The sequence below is a fragment of the Mastigoproctus giganteus genome, chromosome 2, assembly GCF_048544385.1.
Source record: "Mastigoproctus giganteus isolate SK-2022 chromosome 2, ASM4854438v1, whole genome shotgun sequence".
Classification (NCBI taxonomy): Eukaryota; Metazoa; Arthropoda; class Arachnida; order Uropygi; family Thelyphonidae; genus Mastigoproctus; species Mastigoproctus giganteus.
Genome location: NC_143576.1, coordinates 122,965,631 through 122,990,038, shown reverse-complemented (window position 1 = coordinate 122,990,038; position 24,408 = coordinate 122,965,631).

Here is a 24,408-nt window from a genome sequence, read left to right as displayed (position 1 = left end):
GGGCTTGAAGCCCGGTCACTCGAGGCACGTGGTTTTTTGCCCTTCAGAATGTCCTTTTTGAATGTGTTCTTTCTTCGGCCAAGGCTTCAAAAGCCTGTGGCTTCCTTGCACTATTTGGCCAGTACTAATATTAATATTATTTAGAGCAATTTCGCCAACAGGAATAACAAGATGATTGTATTATTGTATAAAGCAATGGTTATACCATATCTTGAGTACTGCATACATGTCTGGAAGCCTCATTTTAGGAAGGAAGGGTAAGGATCTGTTAGAACAGGTGCAAAGAAGAGCCATGAGTTTAATAAAGAGTACTCTTATCAAGAAAGACTTCACTTCTGCAAAATGCAACAGGCATGGCGAGGAGATCTGATTAAGGTGTTTATAGATTGTGTAAGCTTGATGGCCTCCTTCCTTTCGCTAAGACAACACCCATGAGGTGAAATAATTAAATTGAGGAGGGATGGTTGCAAGAGAAAGCGTAAAGTTTGCCTTCAGCCAGAGGACAACTGTTTCTTTGGAACAAACTTCCATCTGGTATTATAGAAGGTCCCCCCACCCTTTTTTTTTTTTGGTCGATGCTGTATAAGTTTGCTTTCTTCCATCATTTGCCAACACCAATACTAATTGTGCTACAAGCGAAGACATAAAAGGAAAACTCACTATTATGTCTTCGCTAAATGTACTGAGGTCTCATGGCCCTAGTTACTTTGTTGAAATTCAACACAACCCAACGAAATCTCCGGCTAAATTTAATCAAGGTACGAATATTATTTTACCAGTATTGCATTAATGCGCTGCTGGAAAATGGTAATAAATACAGCATTGTATACATATTTTATCATTTTAAAAGTTTTAAGCTTTTATTATGTTTTATCTTTATCTAGATTTAGATATTCAATCCATACGTAATCCGTAATCCGGGTGGGAGGGGTCGAGGTTATCAAATCTTCTCTTTCCAATCACTGCCTTTCTAGTTTTAGCAATTTGAATAATTTTTTAAGTACCACCTAGTTTCTCAAGAAACAGTAGGCACGTTTTCACTGTAAAATTATATTTAATTCTAGTGCAAATATTTTGGAAGGGTTCATAATATTATAAATACAATGTTGTAAATAGATTCGAACGTCTACATCAAAACTTACATTAAAACCTCAAAGCATAAAAAAAGTAAAAATAAGAACCTAAAAGCATGAAATTTTATATATATATATACTGTATATGTATAAGAAATGAATGGAAAGATATAAAGCTAGGTTAAAAGTCTAAATAACTGCAGGCACTGTCGCATAGTAACTTGCAGTTTTTATTAGAGTACATTTATTGTTGTTTATTTATTTATTTTTTAAAAAACGTCCTAAATCAGTGTTTCCCAACCTTCTTTTTCAGATACGAACCACTTTTTTATTTAAGGTGAAACAGCTGACCACTTTTATAAACTGCACGACAAATTAATAGAACACGTAGAAAGGCGGGGTAACTCGTGAAGCTTGCGATAAAGCGGGACAAAATTTGGTATGGTGGTGTACCACAGAATAGCGATGAAATGAGGAGACGGCGAGAAACTTCTGACAGGTATAAGGGGCATTTATATGGCAAGTGTTTGTGTACGCTGAGTTCCAAGACCACTCATACCTGCGCAAGAGCAAGTTCGCATGGAGCTGCAACGGATCGTTACTGAAGAGGTTGTGCACAAATTGATAACGGTTTCATCATTTCGACCCAGAGTAAGCAAGAAAGCTGTTTGGAAGACTACGTCATCGCCAATACCGAAAAAAAAACAAAAGTAGTTGTGGTTTCTGGAAGAAAGTTATGGTCATCTTGTTTTTTTACATTCAAGGAATGATTTACCAGTACGTTATGCCACATAATACGACTGTTACGAGACCTTACTACAGAACTGTACTACTGAACACTTTGCGTGATCACATTCGTCGCAAACGACCACAACTGCACGCAGGTGGTGAATGCTGCATCATGACAACGGGAAACTTCACACTGTTCAGTCATCGAGAACTTGCCCAGCATTAATGTCAAATATGTTCCTCATCCGACCTACAGCCCTGACCCCGCACCGTGCAATATTTTATTATTATTATTTTCAAAGTTAAAGGAGCTGCGAGGATGAAATCATTTCTAGCCGTCAGAAGTTAGCATTAGAAGTTGAAAAGACATCAGAGGAGATCCTCAAACGCATGTAAAAAAATGGCTTCCACCATGTTTTTGAAGAATGGCAGAAACGTTGGAGTAAGCACATTTTCATCAAATGGGGGCTACTCTGAAAAGGAACAACAAAATATGGATGGCTAATAAAGGTATGTTGTGAAAAAAAATGATCATTTTTATTGAACAGCCCTAGTAGCAACCTCATTTGGTTGCTACAAGCATACCTGTACTTAACATTGCTAGGATTTATGCCTACTTCAAAAAAAAAAAAAAAAAAAAAGTTGCTTTACTCTCAAGTCCTGCGGATTACGGAGTGGGAAATACTGCCCTAAATCATAATCAACCTGCTTGTTTGAAAATTCATACTGATACAGTGATATTACTTTTCTGAGAAAAAGTAATAAGTCATTACTAATATCTGTGAATTTCGATATAAGACTTCATTATATGAATTTTTTCTGCGTGCATTTATTATGTGTTGGCTGTGGCACTACCTTTTAGCAGATTTATACTCATTTGCATGAACGTAAAGCTGACAAAGTTTGACTTTTATGCAAATGACGAATACTACCCATGATTTATTTTTTGTATAATTACTTTCGAGTTTTATTTTTAAGCTTTATTTTTTGAATAAAGTTTAATAAATTTGTTTCAGAATACTAAAACAATATTTATTTATTAAATAATTAAACTTTTTAAAGTTTCACCATAAATTTAATAAGAAAATTTAACAAGAAAATATTTACAACCAGAAGTGATTTTTCAATATCGAAAATTTTCTCTCCGCAAAATTGTCTTTTGGCGCAAGTAAGGAATTTTGCAAGCCTAAAATGATTTCAGTTTCTTAGAACCTTTTTCCATTAGCATATAAGTTAATAAAGTTTAAAGGACATAATACAAAATCCTCTTAAATATTATTCTTACCTCTGTAAATAACAAGAAAACATAACTCTTCAAAACTTGACACAAAACATTAAAGACACTATACGAAAAATAAAAAATATTAATTGGCGAAAGACTACAATCGGTAAGCAAAGGCACGACCTCTATATGCTACAGTACAGCCGGTTTTCTTGTAATGGAAAAATTCTGTAAATTAAAATAAATAAATAAATAAAACTGCGGTCGAATTTTTCAGAAAATGAAAATTTATTCTAGGTTATATTAAATAAATATCATATTTTATTACATTTCTCATTCACAGCATTTCTCGAAAAACAACTGATATAAAAATATCTTATTTTACTTTTACGTTTCCTTTGCACTTCATCAAATTAAAGAGAACACTGATCTCACTAACAAAAATTTCAAAATAGATTATTCTGGAAAAACGTACTTCAACAAGTTTATGACGCAAATAAAAGGAGGAAAAAAAAAAAAAAAAAAGCAGGAACTGGAGAATCAGTCCCGGATTATTTCTCAAAGTGGTCTACTGTACTTGTAAATACAGGAGACCAGCGTTTCACAAACTTTTTTCAGTCACGGAACACTTTTCACCTCACAATATATTTATGGAACACAAGTTTATCGAGAACCAAAGAACTGTTTGCTTTATGTAATGTATTTTATTACATACGACGCACTGTGCATCAGGAGCATATTTATTTCCAACACATGTAAAGCCGAAATTCAAATAACTATCATCATACTTTCCACCATGTTTTGAAGGATGGCAGAAACGTTGGAGTAAGCGCATTTTCATCAAATGGGGGCTACTCTGAAAAGAAACAACAAAATATGGATGGCTAATAAAGGTATGTTGTGAAAAAAAACTGTGTTGTGTCTTTTGTTAGTTCCCCAAAAATCACTTCGGATTTTTGGGGAACAAAAGGCTGTGATTGTTCATCCTCACTTTGAAGTGTGTCAATATTGTGTTCATTTTCATCGATCACAGTTACAATACTAGAAGTACTTGCTTCTCGTTTAAAAGTTCCCTTTTTCAACCACAAATCCACGGTCATTTATTTTAATCATAGTATTTCGAAATACTATTATCAAAATTATACAAGGAAGTGAGTTTAGTAATGATATCGGTTCGCTTCCCCCTCCCTTCTTCATTAGACCGGGTTCGAGCCCGTCACCACCAAATACGGAGGATGCGGAAAGGTCAGGGAATGACCACTGCATATCCCGGAGTAATATGACCTTAGTTGTTAATGCTCCTAAAAACCAAATAACAAACAAACAAGCTCCCCCCTCCTTCAACCCGTGTACACCAGGCTAAATCGCATAAGAATGGCATATTAGATCACTACATGGCTACTTTTTGTAGATGTTATGCTTCTCTAAGCAAAAGCCCACCAAAATAAAGTGTTCCGCGGTCTATTTGATTATTAGTTTATGCCAGTGTATTAAAAACCGGGAAAAAAAAAATAATGTTAAATATTGTAATGATACTAAAGTGGTGTACGCTACAAATATGCAAAATTTATTTATTTTACTTCTTTAATTGTTAATTACGATTTTTCACAGAACACTTGTTCATATCTCATGGTTCATATGTAAAGCCAAAATTCAAATAACTATCATCATAGTGTTTGGGAAGCGCTACAGTAGACTTTCAGAATAACGGAACCTTCGATTTTTTTCATTATCTAGAAAGTTTTAATTTTAATGTATTTAATGCAGAAATAATGAGGCTAAATAAAAATAGAGAGATTAAGAATGCCATTTTATTAACTGCACGTAAAAACATAAACATGTTGACGATCCAATGTTATATTCTGCCATTAATACACTCCTGCTTAAGTCCCGTTCTATTTTCTTTATTATAATATCAAGTTCAGTCTGCGCGGTAGCACAGTGGTATCGCCACTGTCCTCCCCACACAGGATGGAAAAGGCCAGGGTTAGAATCCCGTCGATGAAAATAAATTTATGGGATTTTTTCACTCCGTGGCTGGGTAAGTCAGTCTCAGGCGTAGATAGTAAGATTTTTTTCGGCCAGAAACTGGAGTTTTTTGTCCAGCAAAAACCAGGGGCTCACATCTGGTGAGTATGGGCTTGGCATACCCAGGGTCCTGAGCTGGATATCATCATGCTTTCTTGCATCACATGTCACCACTACTACTACTCTTCTCTTTCTTGGTGATTCCTTTCTGCTTCTCTCTCTCTCTGTCTGGTAACTCAGGAATTTTTTTTTTTTTTGGCTGGTGCAGCATAAGCATCAGGCTTCCTTGCACCATATGGCTAATAATAATAATAAAAAAAAAAAAACAGGCAAATCGACCAGAGAACACACGCAATTTATAGACACAATACACATGGGTATATGAATTAACTTTCCGGGTGACCCTAATTATCATTAGTCATATGGTGCAAGGAAGCCTGAGGTTTATGCTGCACCAGCCAAAAAAAAAATTTCTGAATTACCCAGAGAGAGAGAGAGAGAGAAGGGGGGGGGGGGATCACCAAGAAAAACAAGAATGATGATGTCCAGCTCAGGACCCTGGGTATGCCAAGCCCATACTCACCAGATGTGAGTCCCTGGGGGTTGTAATCAGTGGCGTACCTACCATGTAGGCAGGCAAGGCAATTGCCTTCGGGCCCGAACCCCTTTAGGGGCCAGGCGTCTTTGGCTGTCTTCTGTTTTTTGCAATTTTCATTAATTAAGTAGGGGCCCGAACATATTCTTTGCCTCCAGGCCCGAAAAAGGGTAGCTACGCTACTGGTTGTAATAGTTTGGACTATATCCCCCCCCCTCAGGGGCTCACATCTGGTGAGTATGGGCTTGGCACACCCAGGGTCCTGAGCTGGATATCATTCTTCTCTTTCTTGATGACTCAACCCCCACCCCCTCTCTCTCTTTCTCTCAGGGTAACTCAGAATTTTTTTGTTGCCTGATGCAGCAAAAGCCTCAGGCTTTCTTACAGCACATGCTAATAATGATAATTATATCAAGTTCGTCACTAAGCTTTAATGTTGTTGTTCTCTGTATGAGGTTTATTAAATTTAAGAGCCATATAAGGGGTTTTTAATTTAAAATAAATGTAAAACAGTGGTATAATCCGAGATATTAGTACAGAATTCACTTTGAAATAGGCGAACGTAAACAAAAAAATAATAATTACGTGACTGCCGTTTTCTTTTTTCGGCACTGCAAAATATCTGTAAACATTCGATCTAAATGTGCCGTTATTTGTGGTGTCGCTATTTCGACAGTCTACTGTATATACACTTGGTCCAGTGATGCCGAAGTACTTTGTCCCATTTGTGCAGTGTTAAAGTCATTCAAAAAGCTTACTCTTAGCACGAAAACTTCAATTCTGCTAATTTCAGCGTTTGGAAACTAGATATCTGAGAAGACAGCTAATTGAGGCCTAAGGCTTCAAACGGATTAATAAACTGATTGACCTTACTCTTTTTCGGACAAGAAACACATAAGGGGATATAAACTTAAATTGAAAAAGGATGGGTGCAGGATTGCTTAAGTCAGATGGGTAATCAATCGTTGAAACAAACTACAAATGTGGTTTAATGATATCAAAAATTGTGGTAAGGGTTCCGGTAATTCTTTACTTTAGCGACAGACATTGTTTCCCAGTATTCCTTGCGCATCATCTGTAACTTGAAAAGTAACTGAGCCCACTCTGTGGAGCCATGATAGCATCGGCCGAAAACCCATTATCAGTGTGTGGCAGTGGTGTAGTTATCATGTAGGCAGGCAAGGCAATTGCCTTCGGGGCTGGGCCCTTTAGGGGCCCGACGTCTTTGGCTGTCTCCTGTTTTGCAATTTTCGTTAATTAAGTAGGCGCCCGAACATGTTCTTTGCCTCCGGGCGCGAAAAAGGGTAGCTACGCTAGTGGTGTGTAGTAAAAATTAATGATGCTTGCTAGCGATTACAGTACTGTGCTGTATTACATTCTTTCGCTTGTGTAATGAAATGCAATTCATATTTATCCACCGCGTGGAAATTTGGTGTAGATAGCAACAGAGTCAAAGGCTTAAAAAGAAAAAAAATGAAAGATGACCTTTTGATAATTAATAAACTAAGCAAGTATAAATCTAAAAATTAAAATAATGAGAAGTAATTTTAGAAATCCCAGCCATGTTATTTTTTCATTTTCAATTTTTTGAGCTTATAACAGCCGGCATATATTTTTACCGATCTGTTGCAACATTTCAACAACATTTATAATTTCAGTCGTTGCTCTGGGTCACCCTAGCATGATATAAATCGCAGTTTTTTGGTTTTAAATTAATAAAAAAAATATAATTTTTTTTTGCTGTCAGCACTCCTAAACAACACGCAAGCTCCGAATAGCATGTTGAAATTTCCAGCATCGTAAATTACCATCATAAATACACACAACCAGAAGTGACAGATATGGCAGCGACTCAACCGGAGCAATCACTGGTTCATATTAAGCGCAAGGAGTGCTGAGAAATAATGTCATATCGCTAAAACAGCTTCCCGAAGTGGGGGGGGGGGGAGGGAACACGTTTTTTTTTGTGGGCGTGGGCGCTTATTCTTTTCATTAAGTACTTTTTTTTTCGAAATATGGCCAAACCATCCCACTAATCCACATACGAAAAGTGTTTTATTTATTTCTATTATTCGTATTTTATCTCTGAGACTAAATGTAGTGAAGTATATATAATGTATGTACATTCATAGCTAAATTTTTAGGTCCAATCTGTTCATTTGCACTTGTTCTGGAACTTTGGGACTGCACGAAAATTATATAAAACTTTAAGGGAACTCAAGGTATAAAAGTTTGGGAACCTTAGTACTAAAAAAAGATTATCTCCCCCCCCCCCCAACACCTGTGTTTTTACTCAGGACTCCTGTTTGACTGGCCCTGCTGTTTCATTTTCTAACTGAAGTAAAATCATCTTAGTAGTGGGTGTTTCCTAAGTAAACACTTACATGTTCACGGTATTCTATTAAGTTGCTGGTACACTATTAATCCAAATCGCTAAACTGGAACCATCTCGCCCCTCAAAATAACTTATCAAACATACGTCGGTATTGTTTGCACACTCCTTTGGTGGCCTGGCATTCACTGTTGCTCGTGTTTAATTTTTATCTCAGCCAGAAAAAAAACTACATAGACAAACAAAAAAAAAAAAAAAAAAAATACAAGAAATATATTGGAAATTCTTTTAAGATAATTGACTCAAAAACACAAGTGGGGTGATCAAAATTTGGCAATAAAACAGTTGATTTTAATAATAATTAAAAGGAAGGCTGAGAAAGGCAGTACAATACAACCACTTCATCAGCAAACAAACAATGAAAAATACAATAACAATTTTTTTCATCATCCAAATTAATTCTACACATAATAGTAGTTTATCAGAAGAATCAAACATTGATATAACCATGACTACAAAAAATTGTTATAAAAAGATACGATTGGAATATAACAACAAAATGGGCAAAATAGGAACACTGTGTGTCAATACCTGAATTTGGTGGTATTACGAATGAAGTCATAAATGTAGGCAACAGATTAGTGACTCTATTGTCAGGGAGACAGGGAATATATTATGCAAAAAGGATAGGTAGCATAGGACCAGGGTATGTCTGCCAGGGGGCATAATTTGATGCAGTTATAGGCCAGATATCTTTTAAGGGCACAAAAGCTGATATTGTTGTATACATTGACACTGATGATCTTAAGAGTAAGAGATCTGCAGATTTCCTTAACAAGTACAGGTCAATGCCGAAAAAAAGTTGCAAGTTAGGGTTAAATTTGAAAGTGTCCCAGACACGATAGGAGGAAGTATATGATGAAAGCCTTGTCAATCAATTTAGCTCTGGAGAGATTGTGGGGTAGAAATTTTTTCAGCATGGTCTGTGCTTGCTAAAGGAGAGACTGCTTCTATAGGGATGGCATACACTTAAATAGAAAATGTGCAAGAATATTTGCTTATGGTATCGAGGCAGTGTTAGGTGGGTTAGAAAACTGCTAGCTTGGGGGGGGGATTAATAGACTAAAAGATTAACAGTAGCCAAAAGCAGAGATGAAAGTCATTCTTGCACTGCTATTGTAATGAGCAGTAGCCTAAAGAGCAAGTTGTTGGGTATTTCAAGAGCTGCTGGGAGTCACCATGAAAAAAGTAAATACATGGTCTGTGTTAGGGTAACCAAGAGTATGAACAGGTGCATGTATACTTACATGAACATCAATGCTAGAAGTAAATATATTTGATGAATTTGAAGTGCTGATCAAGGCATCAAAGGCAGATATTGTTAGGATATCAGAGACATGGTGTCACACAGATATAAGCAGTGCAGAATTGGAATTTGGGGAGTACAGATTAAGAACCTGCGGGGGGCATAGATTCAAATTGAGGAAAGACAGTTATAGAACAGATCTGTGGAAATTTGTCTTTAGCCAACGGGTGGTTGATTGGTGGAACAGACTTCCATCTTTTGTTGTGAAAGTTGATAGCCTAAATAAATTTAAGGCTGAGCTGGACAAACATTTGGAACGAATGGAGGGGTAAAATGGGAGGGTTTTTTTTTTTTTTTTTGACTGATGCTGCATAAGCTTGCTTTCTTGCGTCAAAAAAAAAAACAAAAAAAAACCCCCTACCATTTCACCCCTCCATTCGTTCCAAATGCCTGTACAATGTGTACAGAAAGGAGAGACAGGGTAGAGAGGGAGGAGTGGTTATGCTGTTAGTTAAGAAACACAAAATCTAAGGAAGTGCATTCAGTTGACATGGGTGGACAGTGCAATATTGAGTCTGTTTGGTGTGAAATAACCTCTGGGAAAGGGAAAATGAGAGTAGGAGTGTGATATAAGGATACAAGGATATTTTTCTAGAGCAACATGTTCGAGGGGCAACCAGAGGGAGTAATACTCTTGATCTGATTATCAGCAATGATTATTCATGCATTAAGAATTAGCATTAATAGAGGGACAAGATGCAAGAAAGCAAGCTTACACAGCATCAGCCAAAAAAAAAAAAAACCTCTTCTCATTTCACTGATCCATTCATTCCAAATGTTTGTCTAGTTCTGCCTTGAATTTATTTAAGCCATCAATTTCCACAACAATAGGTGGAAGTTTGTTCCAGCAATCAACTACCCGCATGCTAAAGGCAAACTTCCGCACATCTATTCTACAACTGTATTTCCTCAGTTTGAATCTATGTCCCCTCAGATCAGTAATCTGACCAAGAGGAAGAATCCTATCAGCATTGGGCTTGCTCAATCCATTCAAGGCCTTGTACACCTCAATGAGATTGCCTCGCAGGAGCCTAGTTTCCAAAAGCTGCAATTTGCAGAACTTAGGCCTTTCTTCACAAGAGCACCACTTTGTTCCCTTCACAAGTCTTGTTGCCCTTCTCTGTATTCATTCTTGCAACTCTACATCCTTCCTAAAATGAGGCTTCCAGACCTGTATGCAGTAATCAAGGTGTGGCCTGACCATTGCCTTACACAAGGGGATAATCACCTCTTTATCCCTGCTTGTAAAATTCCTGTATATCATTGACAAGACCAATGATCTACTCTGGCCGCATGTCTGCACTGCTCAGAAAACTTCATATCTGACTGCACAATTACCCCCAGGTTTCTTTCATTCTCCACTACCCTGAGTGTAACACCACGTAGTTGGTACATTTCTCTGGTGTTAGTACTACCCATATGCAGTACTTTGAATTTGTCAATGTTAAACTTCAGTTGCCACTTCTCAGCCCATCTACCCAACCTTTCCAGATTCTGTTGTAGCAGTATACTGTAATGACAGTATGCTGCTACAACATACTGTCGGTTTGGCTGAAACAAGAAGAAGAAATGAATCACTTATAAGTTCATCAAGTGGAAATCTGCTGTACACCAATGGAAACAGCGAAAGGAGTGAAGGTGGAGTTGGGTTTCTGGTCCATAAAGATTTAAAAAACAACATTTTGGAAGTACATCACCAAGGGCTGTCAAGAATAATACTCAATTTTTAAGAGGTACAAGCTAAAGGTTATAATGATTTATGCACCAACATCGAGCCATGATGATGAAGGGGTTGAAGAAATGTACACCGAAATTGAGAGTCTTCTAGATGAGCAGAAAACCCGCTACACTATTATTATGGGGGACTTCAATACTAAGGTTGGAAAAAGACAAAACCATGCAGAAAGGGGAACTATAGGAAATTTTGGAATTGGCAAAAGAAATGAAAGAGGTGAAAGATTTGTGGAATTTGCAGAATCTCAAGGATTGTCAGTAATGAACACTTTTTTCAAGAAAAGGGTGAACAGAAAGTGGACATGGAAGAGTCCAAATGGATTAACAACTAATGAAATCAACTTCATCTTCACTAACAGAAGATATATCATGAATGATGTTACCGTCCTGAATAAGGTAAATGTTGGAAGTGATCACAGAATGGTAAGATGTACACTTGTTACAGATGTAGGAAAGGAAAGGAATAAACTGATTCGAGTAAATAATACAAAGGTCTTTCAGATAACAGAAGAGGAGAAAAAGCAGTATGTACTGGAACTTAAGAGCAAGTTTGAGCTTCTGCAGACCGCTCAGGACCAAGATATCGACGAGTAATATTACAACTTTCTGAAAGTGATAAAGCCCAAGAAACCTATAGAGAAAAAGAAATCCAAAAAAATTAGTCAAGAAACACTTGTTAACACTTGATGAACCAAAGGCGACAAATGAAGAGCAAGATAAACACTGACAAGGAGAAAATTGAGTATACTGAGTTATGCAAAGCCATTAGAAAGAGACTCAGAGAGGACATAAGAAGATTTAACACAAGAAAAGTAGAACAAGCATTAAGGGAAGACTTAAATGAGCAGCAATATAGAAAGACAAATGATAATGAAACTGAAGAATAGTGACAGCCTGACGTAGCCCAGTGGTCAGGAGCGAGAGTGCATAGCACGCATTCCTTGAGTGCACCGGGGTTCAAGCCCATGACTACTAAATATGATAAATATTTGTATTGACGATTTATTGTAAACTCTACTGACTTGGTTGTCGTGCCGGAGTATAAACAGAAAATTTATTATTTTTTTTTTTATTTAAATACAGAGAAGGCATAATTCAAATAGCAGAAGACTACTATAAAGAATTATACAAGGAGCGAGGGAATCATGCCAGCAGTGGGAAAGATGGATCGCAAATTAGCAACACATACGACATACCTGATATTTTTCCTGATGAGGTAGAACATGCTTTGAAGAATCAGAAAGCCCCGGGGAAAGATGAAGTTACTGTAGAGTTGTTAAAATTGGGAGGAAGAGACATAACACAAAAACTGGGAATGCTCTTCACAAAGTGCATTAGAAAAGGTGTGATGCCTAAGCAGGGGAATAATGAACATCATAGTTTTGCTGCATAAGAAAGGAGATAAATTGGAAATTATAAACTAATTAGCTTGTTATCCCACTTCCACAAGTTGTTCACAAGGGTCATTACTAACAGATTAGAAAGAATTCTTGATGAGAATCAACCGAAAGAGCAAGCTGGCTTTAGGACAGGATCCTCAACTATGGATCACCTTCACGTAATATCACAGCTAATGGAGAAAGCAAATGAATATAAAACACCATTATGCCTGACATTTGTGGATTATGAAAAGGCATTTGACTCCATACAGCATAAGGCAATGTTTCGGGCACTGGAAAGACAAGGCATAGATACCTTATATATTATGATTTTGAAGAAAATATATGAGAATGTTACCTCCTTTAATAGGCTAGACAAAGACAGTAGCAAATTTAACATCGAGAAAGGAGTTCGACAAGGAGACACAATATCTCTGAAGCTGTTTACTGCTGCCCTTGAGGAAGCTTTCAGATTAGACTGGTCGCAGAAAGGAGTCAATGTGAATGGAGAGTACCTAAGCATTTACAATTTGCAGATGACATTGTGGTCATAAGCCACGATCCCAAAGAATTAGAGGAAAATCTTAATCAGTTATGCATAGTTAGTAAGGATTTTGGACTAAAGATGAATATGGCTAAAACAAAAGTAATGATGAACAAGTATGCCACAGAAAGGGACATAATGATTGAAGGAGTAGTAATTGAAAAGGTGGAGTCATATACTTATCTTGGACAAGTTATTAGCTGTAATAATGATAAATGGCTGGAAGTCAAGAGAAGAATATATTTTGGATGGATAGCATTCAGGAAATATAGTCACATACTGAAGAGCAATATCCCAGTTTGTCTGAAATGTAAAATAATGAACTATGTATACTCCCCACCATGACTTATGGAAGTGAAACTGCGAAGAATGGAATGAATGACTTACGGACGTGAAACTGCGAAGAATGGAACAAATTATATTGGGAATCAGACTGTTAGATAAGAAGAGAAACACATGGATTAGGCAGCAAACTCAAGTAAAGGATATTCTTATCAAAACTAAAGACCTAAAATGGTCTTGGGCAGGACACATAGCTCGAAGACATGATGACAGATGGACTAAGAAAATAACAGAATGGTACCCAAGAGGAGCTAGAAGAAAACCTGGAAGACAACGGCAGAGATGGATATATGAAATTAATTGGTTTGTGGGTAGTAAATGGATGGCCATTGCACAAAAGAGAAGGAACTGGAAAGTTGCTGGAGAGGCCTTCATCCTGTAGTGGATTGAAAATGGCTGATGACGATGATGACTGTCATTATTGTTATTAACAACCCTGCCAACCTTTGTATCATCTGCAAACTTTGACATTAAGTTTGATATACCTTCAATATCATCGATAAATATACAATTTGCAGATAATGGACCCAGTAGGAGACAGTGATCACAGTGTACTAATGTGGGATTTACTTAAAGATGTGACTATCATCAAGGGATGGATTTTTGCTTTCGAAAAGGGGACTGTGGTGGTCTCAGACAGTTATTAAATTGTATACTGTGGGATCAACAGATGATGTTAACACTTCACTTGTTATGGAATACAGGAGCTATGTGCAATTTGAATATGCAATTTGACGGCAATGGTGAATTCTAAATGAGAAACCTTCACAAACTTTATCTTGGAGGCTATTAGGCTTTTCCTACCAACATAGAAATACTCTTCAAGGTTCAGGCCAAAATGGATGTCAGATGAATTAATGAGGCTCGTGGCAGAGAGGAAAAACCCATGGGATTCATAAAAATTATCAGGCGACACAGAAGCCTACAGTAGATATAAGCTAGTTTGTAATCAAGTCACAAAGGAGGTTAGGCAGGCACAGGCAGATTACGAGAAATCTTTGGCAAAGGATGCAAAGAAAAACAGCAAAGAATTCTTTACTTATATAAACTCTAGAAGGAAGGGGATGAATCAGATTGGTCTGCTTAACATAGATGGTTTTACTATTGATGATCCTGCTTAAGTAGCTGATAAACTGAATGAGTATTTTGCATCTACGTTCACACATGGAGTTATTCAAGGAGGGGAATGCCAGAAATTTATCAAACCCTAACAGGGAGCTAGTGATTTTGTAATAACTAAGACCAAAGTGGAGGAGAAATTGCTGAAATTAAACATAAAAAAGGCTCCTAGGGTGGATGCAATCTATCCAGTTATATTGAAGGAGGCAGCGAAGGAAGTTAGCAAACTCTTAGCCATAATTATGAGAACATCCTTAGATTCGGGGGAGGTCCCTGTGGACTGGAGATGTGCAAATGTATCCCCAATTCACAAAGTGGGTTCAAATGGTGACACAAATAATTATAGACCTGTTACTTTCACTTCTGTTCCGGGGAAAATAATGGAATCACTGGTTAAAGAGTGATACAGGATCACCTAGACAAGACTGCAGTAATAGTTCAGACACAGCATGGGTTTGTTAAGGAGAAGTCTTGTCTGGCCAATTTGATTGGATACTATGATGTAGTCACAAAGGAACTAGACTCAAAAAAAAATCATTTTCATATCGTATATTGGATTTCAGGAGACCTTTTGATACTGTTGCACATGGAAGACTGCTGTATAAACTGCAATGGTATGGCAAGTTGCTGCAATCAATAAATGAATGGTTGAGTGGGAGACGGCAGAGAGTGGTAATAAATGGATACTGCTCTCTACATAAACTAATGTTATTAGTGGAATCCCGTAGGGTTCGGTGCTGAGCCCATTGTTGTTTTGTTTATTTATCAATGATATTGATGAAGGTATATCAGGCTTAACATCCAAGTTTGCAGATGATACAAAGGTTGGCAGGGTTGTTAATGACACTAAGGATAGTATTCTACTGCAACAGGATCTAGAAAAGTTAAGCAGATGGGCTGAGAAGTGGCAACTGAAGTTTAACATTGACAAATGCAAAGTACTGCCTATGGGCAGCACCATAGCAGTAACCCAAGAGAAACATACCAACTGTTTGGAACTACACTCAGGAGGTGGAGAATGAAAAATACCTGGGAGTAATTGTGCAGTCAGATATGAAGTTCTCTGAGCAGTGCATACAGGCTGCCAGAGCAAGCCATGGAGTTTTGTCAATGATATATATGAATTTTGCTGGCAGAGACAAGGAGGTGATTATTCCTTTGTATAAAGCAATGGTCAAGCAATGGTAAGGCAATTGTACAGGTCTGGAGGTCTCATTTTAGGAAGGATGTAGAGTTGCTAGAACAAGTACAGAGAAGGGAAACAAGATTGGTGAGAGGACAAAGGGGTGCACTTACGAAGAATGGCAAGTTCTGCAAGTTGTAGCATTGGAGACTAGGCATCTGTGAGATGATGTGATTGAGGTGTATAAGGCCTTGAATGGTTTGAGCAGGCTCAATGATGACGGGATACTTGCACTTGCTCAGATTAAGAATCTGAGGGTTCATAGATTCAAATTGAGAAAAGACAGTTGTAGAATAGACGTGCAGAAGTTTGCCTTCAGCCAGCAGGTAGTTGATTATCTCTGAACAGACTTTCATCTGTTGTTGTGGAAGTTTATAGGTTAAATAAATTTAAGGCTGAACTAGACAAACATTTGGAGTGACTGGATGGGTGAAATGGGTAGGTTTTTTTTTTTTTTTTTTTTGGGTAATGCTGTATAAGCTTGCTTTCGTGCATCATTATGCCTCAACTAATGCTAATTATAGTTGCCACTAGACTTGGCTCATATCTGCATTATCGCATGATAATGCGAGTCTATGGATTTTGACATTGTTCATTTTGTTGTGCTGTTTCTATGTATGAATATTTTGGAATTTTAACATGGGCTCAATCACTTGAAATATACTGTGCACACATCAGACAGAGTCTGCTTTTGTTGGGCTCTGCTGCTCCCTTAGTGTGGATTTTCTCCTTAAGTGTTTTCTTCCTTTTTTATTTAGATAAAAATTTTTATTCAAATTGCACATAGCTCCTGTATTCCATAACAAGTGAAGTGTTAAGCATTTTGCACAAAAATCTGAAGTCAAAAGGGGCTCTTGAAGATCTAGAACCACCAGGCCATGACCCATATTGTCCCATTGGTTAATCTTGCTTTTCTCATTGGTAAGAGACTATTGACAAACATCTGAAAGAACTCTGTTAGAGGAAGCTTCAATAGCAGTTTGTTAGACTGAAAAATTCTCATGTCTCAGTGATCAGGAAGATTCGACTAATTATTGTATAGCTAAAACCATATCTTGGAATCTTTAGGATAAATTGTTATAGCTAAAGTTATAGCTAAAACTATATCTTGGAATCTTTAGGATAAATTGCAAAAAAACCTTACTCATTTTGAACCCACAGTTTGAATAAATAAGAGAAGAAAATCTTATTTTCCAGTTAGAAAGTGTGGGTAAACGGATATTGTACAATTTCTTGCTCTTGCAGGCCTCTAAACTACAAAGCGGAAGGAAAGGAGAGCTCCTGGGCTCTCACGCTCACAGGGGGTGCTAAAAAGAGATTTATTGCTATAGTAAAGACGGGATGCCCGGATGTTTTCGTAGGATAGTTACCAAAAAAGGTAGTGCTAGTGTGAAAATATGCATTTTTTGGTGACTTTGTCTCTGTGACGTAGAACAAAAGAATGGCAGTGTATAAAGGGTTTCAAGAGGCACCAAAGGAGAGAGAAGAGTAACGGAGAAAATGTAACAGAGCAGGAATGGGGAAGTGCCTTTGCGATGTGAAGGGGGGGAGGAGATTCAGTATCATTCAAGTGGGTTGCAGTAGCTGAAGTTATTATTATTATTATTATTATTATTGGCTGAATGGTGCAAGGAAGCCTGAGGCTTATGCCTCAGGCTTCCTTTAATTCAAAAAAAAAAATTTTTTTTCTGAATTACCTTGAGAGAGAGAGAGAGAAGGGAATCATCAAGAAAAAGAAGAATGTTGATATCCAGCTCAGGACCCTGGGTGTGCCAAGCCCATACTCACCAGATGTGAGCCCCTATCAGGGAGATGGTGAAGCTGAATCTCAAAGCTCAGAGAGGACCATGCCCTAGTTTCTGCTAGATGGAATGAAGTCTCATAACAGGCTCTAGGAGAAAGCAACTTAACCAATAAGCAAACTATTTCATTAATTTAAATGAGAATGACTGAGATAGCATCAACAGATACAACACAGTACTTCCTTCCTATTTACTTGAATTTCTTGTTAATTCGATAATATGTGGAATGACTGTGATGATCTAAAAGTACATGAACAGTTTCCCAAGTAAATCAAATGTTGAAAAGGAATAAAATTAATCAAATGTGGACAAATGTTAGGCCTTTAAGGATATTGAGAATATTTGATAAGAGGTGACAGGACACAGAAGGTCACCAAAGGTTCCTCTTTTTATCTAAAATATGTAAAATATGAAGGTGCTTTATGAACATTATAGTTTTTCATCTTATAGTAGTTTAGTAGATAACAAAGTCAAGGAATGAATATTTCTAGAAGGTAGAATTATAAAATACTGTGAAGATATACTTGACTATACAGTCTTATAACTTTAATTAAGTTCTTGCTGTCATTATGAGCTGAAACCCGGAAGAAATATATGTTTTACATTTTATATTAATAACAAGATAGGATGCAAGTTCTGTATATATGTTTTTCTTTACTTAATGAATGTTGTTATGTGTTATATTATGTCTCGTTCTCTCTATCAATATCTTAAAACACACAAGTAGAAATAAAAGAAAGGGTTAGGCGGGGGTTGTGCAACATCCAGTGATTGCTCAATCTAAAAATCACAATGCGATCCATTTCTGTAGCGACCAGGTGTCACCAAAAACCCTTGGTTGCCGAGGGCTTAGATCTTGTCCTAACCAGACAAAACCACACCCCATAGAAGGGGGGTGACAAGTTAAAGAGATGCCATGGACAACAAGAGTTGAGTCATCAGCATAAACAAGAGAACTAGTATTTCGAAAGGATCTGCAGAGCCATCTAGAACATGGTTACAGATTAGACTGCTCATCTGTAACCATTTAGAACATGGTTACAGATGAGCAGTCTAAACAGGTCCTGGAGATTAACCACATGAAACAGACCTAAGTATAAGATGGACCGATCTATTTGAACAGACATTTATGTTGATTGGAGCAAACAAGGGAAAGAAGCTCAACCAAGGCGATCTCTGTACCCTGTTCAGAGCAAAATTCAAACTGATAAGCAGATATTAAAAGATGGTTCAGTGAGAAGAGTAGTGATTGTGGTAGCAATAAGATGTCCCAGTGCATTTCCAAGAATGGTCAGTGGTGCAAAAGACCTACTTTTTTATAGGATTTTAAGTGCATCAAAAACTTAGGCCATATATTGCTCTATATTGGAGGCTTGAAATGGTGGAACCAATGTTTAGCCTCCAGAGATAATTTCCGGTCAACCTTTCCACATCTCTTCCATCATGCAGTATGATTGATGATTTTTGAGGTTATGATGGACATCATGGCGAGATCCAATCTTCCTTACATTTCGAGAGTACAGCTCTAAAATAGTGTTTGCATGCCGACAGCTAGTTAGTACAACAGACCAAATCTATTGGGAACTCTTTAGGAGGCTTCCGGATCAGCTAGTGTATAATCTGGCTACCTCTACTCTACCAGATAGTGACTGGAGGGAATCCAAGTAGTGTGTATGTGGGGGGGGGTATTGTTGAAGCTACATTATGGCAACATTTGGCAACTCAATGGGATACAAGTCTTACCGGATGGGTTACCAGAACGTTCATTCAAGAACATAACTTCACAGGGGTATCAGTAATCCCAGAATAACATACTAACTGTGTGTTACCTCACTAAAGTTAGTAGAGAAAAATAATGGCCTTGGGAGGTTAAATTTACAGTGTAAATAGGCTGCAAAGGTAGCTCTTGGGTTTTTGTCAATGATATACTTCTATTAGAATAAGCAGCAGCCTGGAGTGAGGAGTGCTGGAAGATTCAGGGGCTGATAGCAGTCATCGTGAAACAGGTGGGTATATGGGATGTGTTAGGGTAACTAAGAATAAGTGCATGTATACTTGCATGTATACCAATGCTAGAAGTATAGTAAATAAACTTGATGAATTTGAAGTGTTGGTCAAGACATCAAAGGCAGATATTGTTGGGATATCAGAGACATGGTGTCACACAGATATTAGGAATGCAGAATTGGAATTTGGAGAATACAATGTGTACAAAAAGGATAGAAAGGGAGGAGGGGTTCTGCTGTTAATTAAGAAAAACATTAAATCAAAAGAAATGCATCTAGTTGATATAGATGTAAAGTGCACTGTTCAGTCAGTTTGGTGTGACATAAGCACTGCGAAAGCAAAAATAAGAGAAGGAGTGTGTTAGAATGTCTATTGGAATGAGCAGCAGCCTGGAAAACAAGATGCACGATATTTCAGAGATTGCTGCGAGTCATTGCGGTACAAGTAAACACATGGGTTGTGTTAGGGTAGCAAAGAATAGGAACAGGTGCATGTATACTTGCGTGTACACCAATGCTAGGAGTTTGGTAAATAAGTTTGATGAATTTGAGGTATTACTCACAACATCAAAGGCAGATATTGTTGGGATATCAGAGACGTGGTGTCACAGATATAAGGAATGCAGAACTGGAATTTGGGGAGTACAATGTGTAGAGAAACGATAGACAGGATAGGAAGGGAGGAGGGATTATGCTATTAGTTAAGAAACACATAAAATCCAAGGAAGTGAAGCCAGTGGACAATGCTGGACAGTGCGGTGTCGAGTCAGTTTGGTGTGACATAAGCATTGGGAGATCAAAATTGAGAATAGGAGTGTTGCTATAGGCCAAATGACTCTGATGAGTATAATAAGAAACTGTACAGGGAAATAGAGTGGGCCAGTAAATCAGAGAGTCTTATAATGGGAGATTTTAATTTCCCAGATATTGACTGGAATTTGGGGGCTGGTTACTCACACACTAGCAGGGCTTTTGTGGATTTATTGGATGATTGTTTTCTACATCAGCATGTTTGGGAGGCAACTAAAGGGAATAATACTCTTGATCTGATTATCAACAGTGACTCTTCATGCATTAAGAATCTGCAGATAAAGGAACCACTAGATGGCAGTGATCACAGTGTGCTGAAGTGGGATTTACTCAAAGAGGTAACTACCATCAGGAGTAAAGGGAAGGTTTTTGCTTTCATAAGGTGACTATGATGGCCTGAGACAGTTTTTAAATTCTATACAGTGGTACCAACTGATGATGATGCTACCAACAGGAAATTCAAAATGGGAAGCATTCAAAGAACTTATCTCAGAAGCTACTAGACTTTATATACCAACTGAGAAATATTGTTCAAGGTTTAGGCCTAAATGGATGTCACATGAACTAATGAGACATATGGCAGAGAATAAAAATGCATGGGATACATATAAATTAACATGTGACACAGAAGCCTATGATAGATATAAGCTGATCTATAACCAAGTTACAAAGGAGGTTAGGCAGGCGAAGGCAGATTACGAGAAATCTTTGGCAAAGGATGCAAAGAAAAACAGCAAAGAGTTCTTTACTTATGTAAACTCTAGAAGGAACGGGATGAATCAGATTGGTCCACTTGATATCAATGGTTCAACTGTTGATGATCCTGCTCAGGTAGCTAACAAACTAAATGAATATTTTGCATCGACATTCACACATGAGGAGTTATTCAGCGAGGGGAATGCTAGAGGCGTATTCAACTCTAGCAGTTACCTAGATAATCTTGTAATAACTGAGAGTAAAGTGGAGGAGAAATTGTTGAAGATAACACAAGAAAGGCACCTGGGGTGGATGGGATCTATCCAGTTATATTAAAGGAGGCAGCAAAGGAAGTAAGCAAACCCTTAGCCATAATTATGAGAGTTTCCTTTTACTCGGGGGAGGTACCCATAGACTGGAGATGTGCAAATGTGACCCCAATTCACAAAGGAGGATCAAAGGCTGACACAAGTAATTATAGACCTGTGAGTTTAACTTCTGTTCCAGGAAAATTAATGGAGGCACTGCAGGATCATCTAGACAAGACTTCAGTTATTGCTTGGACACAGCATGGCTTTAAGGGAAAGTCTTGCCTGACCAATTTGATTGGATACTATGATGCAGTCACAAAAGAACTAGATGCAGGGAATAACTTTGATATTATATATTTGGATCTTAGAAAGGCTTTTGAAACTGCTGCACATGGAAGACTGCTGAACAAATTGGAACAGTGTGGCATTGGAGGCAAATTGCTGCTATGGATAAAGGGATGGTTGAGTGGAAGAAGACAGAGTGGTAATCAATGGACACTGCTCATCGTGGACTAATGTTATTAGTGGAGTCCCTCAGGGTTCAGTGTTTGGTCCATTGTTGTTTTCTGTATTTATGATATTGATGATGGTATATCTAGCTTAATCTCCAAGTTTGCAGATGATACAAAGGTTGGTAGGGTTGTTAAGGACACTAATGACAGTACGCTGCTGCAACAATATCTGGAAAGGTTGAGCAGATGGGCTGAGAGGTGGCAAATGAAGTTTAACATTTGATAAATGTAAAATACTACATATGGGAAACAGTAACTCCAGATTAACATATCAACTCTGTGGTACTACACTGACAGTGGTAGAGAACGAAAAGGACCTGGGGGTAATTATGCAGGCAGATATGAAGTTTTCTGAGCAGTGGAGATGGTCTGCAAGAGTAGCACATGGTTTCTTGTCAATGATATACAGGAATTTTTCTAGCAGAGATAAGGAGGTGAATATCCCCTTGTATAAGGCAATGGTCAGGCCACACCTTGAGTATTGTATACAGGTCTGGAGGCTTATTTTAAGAACTGTAGAGCTGTTGGAACGAGTACATAGAAGGGCAACAAGATTAGTGAATGGAACAAAGGATTGCTCTTACGAAGAAAGGCTTAAGTTTTGCAAATTACAGTGTCTGGAGTCTAGACACCTGCGAGGTTGTTGTTGTTGTTGTTATTTGGGTTTTAGGAGCATTAGCAACTAAGGCCATATTGCTCCGGTGCGGTGGTCATTCCCTGACCTTTCCGCATGCTCCATATTTGGTGGTGACGGGCTCGAACCCCGGTCTAATCAAGAAGCGTGTGCTATGCGCTGCTGCTCCTTCCCACCTGGCTACGGAGGCACCCACCTGCGAGGTGATCTGATTGAGGTGTACAAAGCTTTGAATGGTTTGAGCATGCTCAATGCTGATGGGATCCTTTCTCTTGCTCAGAATAATCACCTGAGAGGGCATAAATTCAAATTGAGGAAAGACAGATGTAGGATAGATATGCAAAAGTTTGCCTTTAGTCAGCAGGTAGTTGGTTGGTGGAACAGACTGCATCCTTTGTTGTGGAAGTTGATAGCCTAAATAAATTTAAGGCTGAGCTGGACAGGTATTTGGAACGACCCGAGGGGTGAAATGGGAGTGTGTTTTTTTTTTTTTTTGGCTGAAAGCTGCATAAGCTTGCTTTCTTGCATTATATGCCTATGCTAAATCTAATGGTCTGCAAGGATGGACACGTAACCTATACCATTCAGAGATGCATCTAGATGTACCGAAAGTCACAATTTGTGCCAGTTGAACATGCCCCAGACCGTTACCAACTGTCCACCATGCCTGAATATGATGGGTGCATAGCTTTGTGCAGTTTCTGCCAGATACGCACTCTCCCATTCACTCAAAATAGCTGGAAATGGGACTCATCGGACCAGGAAATCAGTCTCAAATCATCCAAGGTCCAGTGCCAACCTTTTTTTTGCCCAGTTGAGGTGTAGAGTTCTGTGTCGTGGTGTTAGCAATCGGACTCTGGTGGGTCGGCAGCTAATGATCGCCTGATGGTCTTGGCGGGGACATTTCCGGCACCTCCCTCATTGAAGTCAGCAGTGATTTGTGCCACTGTCGTTCTCTGGTTGGCTGAAACAATGCGAGACAGATATTAATGGCCATGTTCATCCACCACCTTTCTCTGCTCAAGCGCTGTCCACAATGAGATGTTATCCCAGAAATGGCATATTCCCGATACACTCTTGATACTGTCAAACGGGGATAGTGGAATTTCTGTACCACTTCCGCAATGGAGTGCCCCATGCGTCAGCCACCCACTGTCATCCCTCTTTCAAAGTCGGTTAACTCATAATGTTTATCCATACTGACATCGAATTACCATTTACATGAATGCAGAGTACCTTTATACCTGCCAAGTGGAGAGTTCGTCCACTAGCGCGAGGGGTGACAACGTCGCATTGCCCGGGAACTACGAATTCTGTCCTTTCAGTGTATACAAACAGCCTTTCTGATATGTATGAAAAAAAAAAAAAAAAAAAGAAAAGAAATAATAATTGCTGGATTACTACTTATCTGATTTTAATGGAATTTGGAATGAAACTTCACAAAAATCTGTCTGGGAGTCAAGATGTTAGATGCAGGCAAACAGATGGACATAGGTGATGTATACACAAGTGAATGCAACTAAAAAAAAAACATTTTGTGAGTCACAAAAAGTCTCTCTCTCTCTCTCTCTCTCTCTCTCTCTCTCTCTCTCTCTCTCTCTCTCGATGTTCATTGCATCTTTTACAGAAGATCCATGTCAGCCTTCCTAAAATGAAGTTTCTAATCTTTTGTATACTAAAGGTTGGCCTAATGAAGGCTTTGTGTTGTAGATTTCTCTCTCTCTCTCTCTTTTTTTTTCTCTATCAGAAAATTCCCTTATATTACAGAAAAAATACCATGTACTTTTCTAGCAGCCTGTCTACACATTGACAAGAACTTTGTGCCAGATGGCACAATTACAGGTGTAATTATGCCATCTGATATCATTCATTATTAGCTGCTTTGTTGCTTCTCAAGTTTTAACAGGTAATCTTGGATGGATAGTGGAAAATGAAAAAGACTTGGGGTAATTGTGCAGTCAAATATGAAGTTCTCTGATCAGTGCAGTCAA